Source organism: Petaurus breviceps, unplaced genomic scaffold (genome assembly GCF_028583685.1).
Source record: "Petaurus breviceps papuanus isolate PSGF00001 unplaced genomic scaffold, PetGlider_PUasm1.0 90804, whole genome shotgun sequence".
Lineage (NCBI taxonomy): Eukaryota > Metazoa > Chordata > Mammalia > Diprotodontia > Petauridae > Petaurus > Petaurus breviceps.
In genome coordinates this window covers 18340481-18352507 of record NW_027187348.1, presented here as the reverse complement: position 1 = coordinate 18352507, position 12027 = coordinate 18340481, and the positions used below count along the sequence as shown (strand labels likewise).

Sequence of the window (12027 nt, the reverse complement as noted above, 5' to 3'; positions counted from 1 at the left end):
TAAATAACTTTATTGCATTCAAATGTGATTCTTTTTATTCTGATTCATGCCTTAGCACGGGTTATCTTCCAGATTCATAAGGAATGTTCTCCCTACTTACCTCTGACCCTTAGTATCCCACAGGATTATTGAGGAAGGGACTGTTTTAACCTTTCTTTGCTGCTTCAGTACTCCACACATTTCCTAGTACACAGTAAGCACTTAATAAATGAGTGTTGATTGACTGAAGGATCACATTCTTCTGTTCTATATTTCAAAATCTTATGTAGGTTTATAAGAGAAAAGAAAGTCAGAGGGAAAAGGAAGGAATGGATATGGGGTTGAGGTGGAGAGAAAGTTCTTAGATATCCCAAATCTAGCAAGAATATGATGACTTATCCCTTGAAGCCCATCTATTTGCCCTCTTTTCTGACTCTGAACACTCCAATATTATTCAGGAACCCTGTTCCAGTCGTCTTAACTAGGTCATCCCTCACTAGTATAACCCTCATGCTACCCCACTGTGGCAGGGGGAATTACCACTTTCTTCTTCACCATCACACTCACTCATCCTATTATCCAGAAGGTGAAAGACTGATAAAAATCCTTGATAATATGGTAATTTTAGAGTACATAAGAAAACCCACCAAATTCCAGGTTCTTCCCTTTTCAAGTTCCATTTTAAGGGTGCCTTTCTTTCCTACACCTTTCCCATTCTTTCCATTTTAACTAGTGATTTAGGGCCTGGAAATTTCAGGCTCAGTATTTGGAAAATTATAGTGCCAGTCAACCTCTATGAGAAAAGCAGAATTGCAATCACTCAAAAGAAACATGAGATGTGCAAATCTAGAGACATCTCCACTTGAAATGTTCATGTGAACTATTTGTGCTTGACCAATGGTATAGTCTTTTGAGATCATATTGGTCTGATCAATCACAGTCAGACACACTATATGTTGACTCCAACATAGAGATGCCATTTTGATCCTCTTCAAGAATGAAGAACAACAATCCACTAGTCAACCTGATGACATGACAAAATTTGGGAAATATGGGACATTGCTGGATGTCATGGCTATGACACTCAACTTAGTTATGATTATTAGGACCCCCTTCTTATTTATGTTTCAATATGTTAAAGATCTTCTCAACCTCATTTACAAGTTATCTCTTTTTTCATAAAGGTAAAGTGGAAGTGATTTAATCAAGGTCACTCTGCCAGTTAGTGACAAAGCTAAAAATGGCTCCTATTATAGTAGAAATTTCAATAAATCTTTGTGGACTAAAATACTGTTTATATTTTCTATTCTCAGCAGTGCAATTAACACTGAGTCACCAAACTTCTTTATGATAGCATTTTGAGTGACAGAGTTCAAACACGTAATAGCTATGATATTTAACTTTAGATAGAGATTGTGTCCTAGGCTCTTGAGAAGTGTAGGTTAGGATCTAAATTTTATCCCTGTCATATTTAATCTGTTCTTATTTAGACGTATTACTAGACACTATTAATGAAGGAATATGGATGCCTATCTAATTTCTAGGGTTATAGCCAGAATTTGCATTGCCTTTTGAAGTTTGTAAAGCAAGGGGTGGAGCCAAGATGGTAAAGTGAAGGAAGGGATTTGTAGAGCTCTCCCTCAAACCCCTCCAAATACCTGTAAAAAATGACTCTAAAAAAATTCTACAGCAGTAGAATCCACAAAAGGCAAGAGTGAAACAAATTTTCAGCCCAAGACAATTAAAAGTTGGACAGGAAAGGTCAGTTGCACCAGGCTGAGAAAGGAGAGCAGTGTAGCACAGGCCATGCCAGCACAGACTAGGTCCCAGCCAACCCAGAGCAGACCTCAGGGGACTGAATCACTGGCAGCTGTGGTGGCTTCCAGATTCCTCAACTAATAAACATGAAATACAACTTAGAAGGTCAGTGGGAAAGGTCTGTTGGACCTGGGTGAGAGAGGAGCACAGTACAGTCCCATCCCCAGTGCAGCGCCCACCTCAGCAAACCAGAAATATGCCATGGGAGTGACTGAATCAGCAGTGGAAATAGCAGCAGTGGGTGCTTCTGGAGCCCTCAGTCCACAGATGATTAAAGGGATTGAAATCTGGTCAGAAGAAGATTACAGGGGTCTCTTTTCTGGCAGTGAGGCAGGACTCTGTTGCTTTGTCCATAATTTGAACTGCATCACAGTCCTGGGGCATGGAGGAACACTGGCATAGCAGAATTTGTAGCAGCAGTGGAGAGGGACCCTTTCTCACAATTCCAGGGCAGAAAAGAGTGCTTGTGGTCACTCACAGACCACAGCATATGCCAGAAGAGGAGTAAACACTTCTCCTAAGATCATACCACTTTGGAAGAACTGAAAACTTACAGGTCCCTAGAAGTATCTCTGTAAACAGCTGCACAAAACCCCTGAAGCTTGGGACAGTATGCCTTCCAAATTGGAAGCAGACTTACCTTAATAAAGAGTTAAAAAGTCAAGTAATAGGCAGGGAAGATGAGCAAACAAAGGGAAAAAATCAGACCATAGGAACTTACTTTGGTGACAAGGAAGATCATAACATACATGCAGAAGAAGATAACAAAGTCAAACCTCTTACATCAAAAGCCTCCAAGAAAAAATATGAATTAGTCTCAGAGCAGAGAAGAGCTCAAAAAGGATTTTGAAAATCAAGTAAAAGGTATAGAGGAAAAATGGGAAGAGAAATGAGAGTGATATAAGAAAATCATGAAAAATGAGTCAACAGCTTGGGCTAAAGAAGGCCCAAAAAATACTGAAGAAATTAACATTAAAAATAGACTAGACAAATGGCAAAAGAGGTCCAAAAAATGAACGAGAAGAATAATGGCTTAAAAAGAAAAACTGGCCAAATGAAAAGGGATGCCCAAAAGCTCACTGAAGAAAATTATTCCTTAAAAATTAGAACAAAGCAAATGGAAGCTCTATGAGAAACCAAGTAACTATAACACAAAATCAGAAGACTGATAAAAGTAGAAGACAATGTGAAATATCACATTGGAAAAACCACTGACCTGGAAAATAGATCTAGGAGAGAGAATTTAAAAATTATTGTACTACTTGAAGGCAATGATTAAAGAAAAAAGAACCTACACATCATCTTTCAATAAATTATCAAGGAAAACTGCTCTGGTATGCCAGAATGGAGGGTAAAATAGAAATTAAAAGAATCCACCAATCACTTACTGAAAGAAATCCCAAAATGAAAACTCCCAGGAATATTATAGCCAAATTCCAGAGTTCCCAGGTCTAGGATAATATATTGCAAGTAATCAGAAAGAAATGATTCAAGTGTTCTGGATACACCATCAGGATAACACAAGGTTTAGCAGCTTCTACATTAAGGGATCAGAGGATTTGGAATATATTCCAGAGGTTAAAGATTAAAAACTAAGATTAAAATCAAGAATCACCTACCCAGCAAAAACAAATGTAATACATGAGGAGAAAAAATTGTTGTTCAATAACAAAGGAATATAATTGATTCTTGAGAAAACACTAGAACTAAATAGAAAATTTGACTTTCAAATACAAGACTCAAAAGAAGCATGAAAAGTTAAACAAGGAACAGAAATCATAACAGACTTATTAAAGTGGAACTGTTTACATTCCTACATGGAAAGATGACATTTGTAACTCATGAGACCTTTCTCATTATTAGGATAGTTGGAGGGAATATATGTATATATATATATATATATATATATATATATATATATATATATATATAGAGAGAGAGAGAGAGAGAGAGAGAGAGAGAGAGAGAGAGAGAGAGAGAGGGGGGGGGGGGGGGGGGGGGGGGGAGAGGGAGGGGGGGGGGGGGGGGGGGCACAGGGTGAGTTGAGTAAAAATGGCTTATATCTAAAAATAAAATTAATTGGTGAAAGAGGGATGTACTAGGAGAAGGAGAAAGGGAGAGTTAGAATGTGGTGAATTATCTCCAATAAAAAAGGCAAGAAAAAAGCTTTTACAATGGAGGGGAAGTGGTGGGGAGGTGAAAGGGAATGAGTTAACCTTACTCTCATCAGAAATGATTTAAGGAAGGAATAACATACACACTCAATTGGATATGGAAATCTATCTTACCCTACAGGAAAGTAGGAAAGAAAGGGATAAGAGAGGGAAGGTGATAAAAGGGAGGGGAGATTGGGGAAGGGGATAATTAGAAGCAAACACTTTTGAAAAGAGACAAGGTCAAAAAAAAAGAATAGAATAAATGAGCGGGTAATATGATGGAGGGAAATATTTCAAGACATGACTATTATGGAAGTGTTTTACATGACGACACATGCATTACCTATTTTGAATTACTCGCCTTCTCAATGAGGATGGGTGGGAAGGGAAGAAGGGTAAGAATTTGGAACTCAAAGTTTTGAAAATGAATGTTACTAATTGTTTTTACACACAATTGGGAAATAATATATACAGGCAATGGGATATAGAAATGTATTTTAACCTATAGCAAAATATAATTGGAAGGAGATGAAAGAATGGGAGGGGTGACAGAAGGGAGGGTAGATTGGGTCAAGTGGTAACCAGAAGGAAAACACTTTTAAGGAAGAACAGTGAAAAAGGAGAGAGAGAATAAAATAATCAGGTGTAGGGGGATAGGATGGAGGGAAATTCAGTTAGCACTAGTAATTGTGAAAAAATAATTTGAAGGAAGTTTCTCTGATAAAGTTCTCATTTCTCCAATATATGGAGAACTGTGTCACATTTACAATAATAAGATATATTCCCCAATTGATAAATCATCAAAAGAAATAATCAGTTTTCAGATGAAGTTATTAAAGCTACCTATAGCCATATTAAAAAAAATCTCTACCTCACTATTGACTGGAGAAATGCAAGTTAAAACATTCTGACATACAACCTCATACCTTTTAGATTAGATAATAGCACAGAAAAGGTAAATGACAAATGTTGGAAGGGATATGGGGAAAATAAGACATTAACATACTGTTGTTGGAGTTTTAAATTAATTCAACCATTCTATAGAGCAATTTGGAACTATGCCCAAAGGGCGATAAAACAATGCATAGCCTTTGACATAGCAATACCATTACTAGGTATGTATTCCAAAAGAGATTTTAAAAAAGGAAAAGGAATTACATGTACAAATTTTTTTATAGCAGCTCTTTTCTGGGGATAAAGAATTGGAAATTGCAAGGATGCATATCAATGGGGGAATTGCTGAATAATTTGTGGTATGTAATTATGATGGAATACTATTGTATTATAAAAAAGGTTGAGCAGGATGCTCTCAGAAAAACCTAGAAAGACTTACATGGGTTGATGCAAAGTGAAATGTAATGGGTACAAAGTAACAGCAATACTGTAGGATGATCAGCTGTGAATGACAACTATTCTCAATAATACAATGATCCGTGACAACTCTGAAGAATTTAGGATGAAAAAATGATATCCATCCCCAGAGAAATAAGTGATGGTGTCTGAATACAGACTGAAGTGACACTTTTTTCTCACTTTATTTTTCTTGAGGTTTTTTTATGGCCATTGTTTTCTTTGAAAATGTTTTCTTTCTTTTGCATGACTACACATATACAAGCTATATGGAATTGCTTGCCTTCTCAATGAGGGAGGATCTGGAGGGAAGAAGGGAGATAATATGGAACTCAAAGTTTTAAAAATAAATGTTAAAAATTGATTTACATGTAACTGGGGAAAAATTAAATACTAAGTAAATACAAAAATAAAGTTTATAAAACAATGGAAGGGAAGAACAGGAAGGCAAAAGGGAATGAGTCAACCTTATTCTCATTGAATTTGGTTTAGGGAGGGAATGACATATACACTAAATAGGGTATCTCACCCTACAGGAGAGTAGGGGAGTAGGGAATGAGAGTGTGGATGATAGAAGGGAGGGCAGGCTGGGGGAGAAGGAAGTTGGAAGCACCCACTTTTTAAAAGGTACAGGATAGTAAACAAGCTGGAGGTTGAATAGGATGGAGGGAAATACAGTAAGTCTTTTACAATATATCCACTATGGAAATATTTTACATTGCTACACATGTACAACCAATACTGAATTGCTATCTTCCCAGTAAGGGTGGGTTACAAGGGAGGAAGGGAAAGAATCTGGAATTCAAAGTTTTAAAATCAAATGTTTGTATATACATATATAATAAAAATTTAAAAAGTCATTAGGTGGTTATGTGATAAAAGCAAGGGATACCTGATGGTAAACCCAATGAACGTACTTTTTGGAATCTATAATATTTTTTGGTGAATGTATGAAGTGGGGTATGGGAAGTTGGGGTGAGAAGATAAGATAATAGAGATAAGTTAAAAAGAGAGGCTGAGAAAGAAAATAGTAAAAAAAATAAAATGGATAGAAATAAGCAAATAATAATTATATTTTCGTATGTGAATGGGATGTTTATAGCAGTTCTCTTTGTGGTGATAAAAATGGAAATTTCAGGAATTCTCAATAGTTGGGGAATGGCTGAAAAATTTATGGTATATAGTTCTGATGAAATGCTACTGTGCTATAAGAAATGAGGAATTCAATGACCTTGGATGGTCATGGAAAGACTGCACAAAATGATTAAGGACAAAGTGAGGAGAACCAAGAGAACACTATATACAGTAATAGCAGTATTATACAAGTTTGAGTGACTAAGTTATTTTGACTTTTATAACATAAAAAAAAAACAAAAATAAAAGACATAGAAGAAAGATTCTAACTTCAATAGAAGTATGTATAGAATAATTTACATATGTGTGTGTATGTGTGTGTGTGTGTGTGTGCTGGTATCCATCTCTAGGTTGGTGGGGAGGGAAGAAAAAAATTTACATTTATGTGTTAACTTTGTTGCATATTTAGAGGGAATAGCAAATTGTACATGGTAGATTTGCATTTTCATACATAATCATCTTTTTTATTATACTGTTACAGAAATGCTTGTTTTGTTCCCTGAATGAAAATAAAATAAAATTAAAATAATGATAATTTTAAGATATCTAGAAGGTTACCAGGATATTGGTTGATTCTTCTCTGGAAAATTGATGGAAGGATGTAGATGAATCCCATACAATGAAGGCAGATATGAAGAGACTGATCCACTCAAGTAGAATGAATACTCCTAACAATTAGGTCACATAGCCATGGAGAGCCACTGAATTATCAAAATATGGTTATTTGATTCTATAACACATTTAATTCTGCTTTTAGTTACAGGTGTTCTTTTGTGTGTGTGTGTGTGGGGGGGGGGGATTCTAGAAATGTTTTTGTGTTATTTAGATATCTTGTGCTACTTTGTTGTCCCTTCTTTCTAGATGAGAATTTTGGACACTGTTACATTGTAGAAAAAACATGGTGAACAAATTAGACTATTTCCAATGCTGCTTAATTGAAATATTCAGGATGGGGAGTTTCCAGTAGAAACAGGACTTCCGCTGGGCTCCAGTTCCCACCACCTCCAATTCATGCAAAAAGTGTGAACAAACTTTGGAGCTACAGAACCTACAAAATGACACAGAGAAGCTAACCTTATGCTGAGGATAGCCTGGCAGGCCGGCAGGAAGCAGTCAGCGCTGTACTCTGGGAGCTGACCTCAGCCCCATGCAAGCCAAAGGTTTTAGCCCCAGGATGGCCTGAGGAGCCGCCTGCTGGAGGGACTTCAGATCACCAGCAGCTGTGGTGGTTTCCATAATTATCAATCCATAGATGCCAAGGACAAAGTGAGATGTCAGTGCAGTCTGGACTTTGGGATCCGGTAGTTTGGGAGTCCATCGGCCTATATCCTGTGGAGGGAGAAGCCCCTGAGGTGCTGTGGCCATGCAGCCGCCATCATGTGGAAGCTTCAGCTCCTGACCTGCAGACTGTAGGGGGACCAAGTGACCATTCTGAGGGGTAATCGATCTTGCTTTAACCTGCTTGGATATGGATTGCAGTCTGGGGTGGAGGTCCTGGGGTGTGTGACCAGCTTGCCAGAGCATGTGGAGGCTTCAGAGAGGGTACCCAACTAACACCTTTAGCAGCTGAGAAAACCCCAGCATTTGGTATGAAGCTCCCCTCTCTGGTAGGAGAGTCCTACTGTGGCAAAAAGCCCAAAAGTCAAGTAATTGAGTGGTAACATGAGTAAACAAGTGGGAGGTGGGATAGGATGGAAGGAAATATAGTCAGTGTTTTACAGTATATCTATTATGGTAATGTTTTGCATTAGATACACATGTACAACCTATACTGAATTGCTTATCTTCCCAGTAAGGGTGGGAGACAAGGGGAGAAGGAAATGAATATGGAATTCAAAGTTTTAAAATCAAATGTTTAAACACACACATGCATATATATATATATATATATATATATATATATATACACACACACACACACACTGTTATTAATACCATTTTACATGAAATTGGGAATTGGGATGTGCAGGCACTGGGGCATGGAGATACACCATGTCCTACTGGAAAAGTCGAAGAGGGTATGAGAGGTATATTTCCTAGCTTTCTGCTTTCCTTCTAATCTTGCATGCATTGGCTTGTCCCAAAGTTTTCAGATGAAGAAATCAAAGTTATCTATAGGCATATGAAGAAGTGTTCTAAATCACTTTTTGACTAGAGAAATGCAAATTAAAACAACTCTGAATAATACCTCACACCTATCAGATTCGCTAATATGACAAAAAAGTTAAGGGATAAATGTTAGAGAAGATGTGGTATAATTAGAACACTGAAGCATGGTTGGAGGGGTTGTGAACTGATTCAACCATTCTTGAGAGTAATTTAGTAGTTTGCCCAAAAGGGAATCAACCTGTGTATACCCTTTGATTCAATAAGACTACTGCTAGGTCTGTATCCCAAACAGATCACAAAAAGGGAAAAAGGTCTACATGTGCAAAGAAAAATATCTACAGCAGCCCTATACATGGTGACAATATATTGGAAACTGAGGTGGTGCCCATCAATTTGGGAATGGCTGAACATGATGTGCTATATGAATATAATGGAATATTATTGTGCAATTAGAAATGATAAAGTGGCAGATTTCAGAAAGACCTGGAAAGACTTCTGTGCACTAATACAAAGTAAAATGAGCAGAACCAGGAAAACATTGTACGCAGTATCAGCAACTTGCGTGATGATCAAATGTGAGTGACAGCTCTTCTCAGTAACACATAGATACAACACAAATACAAAAGACTGATGAAAGAGAAATGCTATCCATATTGAAATTTAGAACTAATGGACCCTGAATTCAGAATGAAGCATGCTTTTTTTTCACTTTTTTTATTCTTTTCCATTTTTTCCCTTTTGATCTGTTTCTTCTTTTACAACTGTGATTAATATGGAAATATATTTTATATGATATCATGTTGGGGGCCAGGAAGTAATGGTATATGGGCTAGTGCCTGCTTGCTTGATGTATGACCTTAAAAGGTAATGAATAGAGCTGTAGAAGATGATTGGCTATGTGTACCTATAAGTTGCCCTGATGCGGAAGTTCAGGGCAGTCGCGATGTAGCTGAGCCTGAATAAACAACTCCTTTAAACCTCGGGTGCTCTGTCTGGTAATTCCTCCTAGGAGGCCGGTGACGACCGAAGACTTACTATGGGTAAATAAGAGGACGGGATATCAATAGCCCCCCACAATATCACATGTATAGCTTTATCAAATTGCCTACCTTTTTGGAATAATGGAAGGGAGGGAGGGAGAAAGGGAGAGAGGGAAAGACAAAAACATTGGAACTCAAAATCTTGTAAAAAAAAAAAAAGAATGCCAAAATTTGTCTTGACATGTAATTGGGAAAACAATAAAATATTATTAAAATAAGTATGTGAAGAAATTCTGACACAGATTTAGGAATATTAGAGCCAACACAACATTTTCCCATGTTATCCAGAAAGAATTTTCTAAAATATTAGGCCTTTGAAAAGATGGATTACTTGAATTGACACAAAATTTGAGATATAAATGATGCCATGAGACAAAATCAGGAGATTGGGTATCTAAAAAAAAGTCAAGCAAAGCAAGCAAATTAGTGTAGCAAATTTGCCTAAACAATGGAATGATGGTAAAGGCTGAGGGAAGCAAGTTGGAATAGTCGAGAGTTATGTAAAACTTTGTCTAACATTTGAATAAATTGTACATTGTTTGTCCTGCCTAGAGAAGGAGAAAACCTGTAACTTGGAACAGGTCATTTTGCTAAGAGGTCTGTAGGGAGAGCACACTCAGCTAGCCTTTTGGATGTGAAGCAGACAAAGCTAATTAAAAATATATCGTTTAGTAACAAGTGGGCTTACAAGAGCAAACATAAAAGAAACAGAGTTATACATTATTGAATGCATAGTTTTATCTACCAGGCTTCTTTTTCCTAAAAAGATTGATGTAGTTACATACAATACAGAGTGAAAATACAGAATATAAATCAGTATTAAAAATTGATATCCCTCATATATACAGAGGCTACCTCTTCCTCCTCAACAGAGAACTCCAATGCATTTCAAATACTGCCCAGTTTACTTTCCCCAGACAACTCCAACCTTGACTGACTACTTCAAGGTGCTTGCTTTCTGTCTCATCGATCCCAATTATTTTTTCTTCCCCACTCAGGGTTAAATATACCTTAATGGATCTCAAATCTACTCCATAAAAAGGTTGGTTTAGAGAATCATCTTACCCATGATATATGATTATTTATTAATGAGGTCAGCTGTATAAGATAATGGCAACTGATGTGCTAAAGTCTAGGAAATATAATGTGCAGAAGAGATAAACCCTGAAAAAACAGCAAAGACACGCTTTCAGGTCAATCAAGTATATTTTTTCCATGCTGTATGTAACAGTCAATCAGTCAGTCAGTAACCATTTATTAAGAGCTTATTATGTGCTAGGCACCTTGCTAAGCACAGATTTGCAATGTGCTTTACATGTGTAATGTAACATATGAGAACCATATGTCCTACTAATTATCTCCATTTTTCACATGAGGAAACTGAGACTGAGAAAGATTAAGTTGTTTACCCAGGTCATATAACTAGTAAATATCTTTGGCATAATTTCAACTCAAGTCTTCCTAACTCCAAGACCAACATTCAATCTTAATGCCAAGTGGCCATATAAACTTCATTGGCTGATTAGGACAATGACTTCACTCTTTAAAGGTCATTATGTTACACATTTATTTTAGGGGAAAAAATATTTTCCCCTTTTCTATCCTGCTACATTGAATCCTACCTGGAACATCACGTGCTTTGATTTCATTTACTGGCTTGTTGATTAAACAAAGCTTAAAATACCTATTGCATAATTTGAGTCAGTGGAGAAATTTGGAGGTTCTTGAATTTCTTTCCCAGCTGAAAAAAAGTTCTGTGACAGTGTGACTTTGATATACACTTGGTTTTGCCTCTACTTCTTTGCATCTCCCTTCCCCAGTCTTTCACATTCACATTTGAACAGATTCTAGATATTGAATATAGAGTGCTATTTTATTGGGGAATCTTTAACTCAGGAGGAGGATTGTCTGAGGTCTTATTAAAACAAAAGATGCTGAAGACCCTACTTTCAACTAACAGCAGAATACCAAGGACCAAATGTCCAGAGTGTCCTGGAGAAAATAAGAAATATTTGAGAAAAGTCAGAATACTTCTTAGCCTGATAATGTAACTTGTTTAGGTTGGGAATGCCATCATAGTCAGGATGACTTATATGAACACAGGATTTTTTCCCTCACTAGACCAGTAACCAATCAGAACAAGCTAACCAAGTACATAAATCCTAATTCTTTTGCTGTTGCTGTTTTGCTTGTTTTCTAGTTGGACATATGTAAAGTGTCACTTCCTTTTCTATAGTCCCTTAGTTTTCTTAATAGTCTTTCAGGCCAAGTCCAGTGCACCAGTCAACAAAGTCCTTCCACATTTGGTAGCCAAACTGAGCTAAATTCTTCTTTCCACTTGTTCTTGCTTAGATCATGTTCTTGCTTTAATGTTGTCAAAACATATTTCCACTTAATGTATGAGGTCTTGGACAAAATAGATTGCTTAACTTGCTTTGTTT

The 12027-nt window shown here is 36.9% G+C and overlaps 1 pseudogene; it reads right to left on the bottom strand.

Annotated features, from left to right (window-relative positions):
* The window catches only part of LOC138147667 (splicing factor C9orf78-like), a 37644-nt pseudogene extending 29842 nt beyond the window's left edge, over positions 1 to 7802 (bottom strand).
* Positions 7803 to 12027: the final 4225 nt, after the last annotated feature.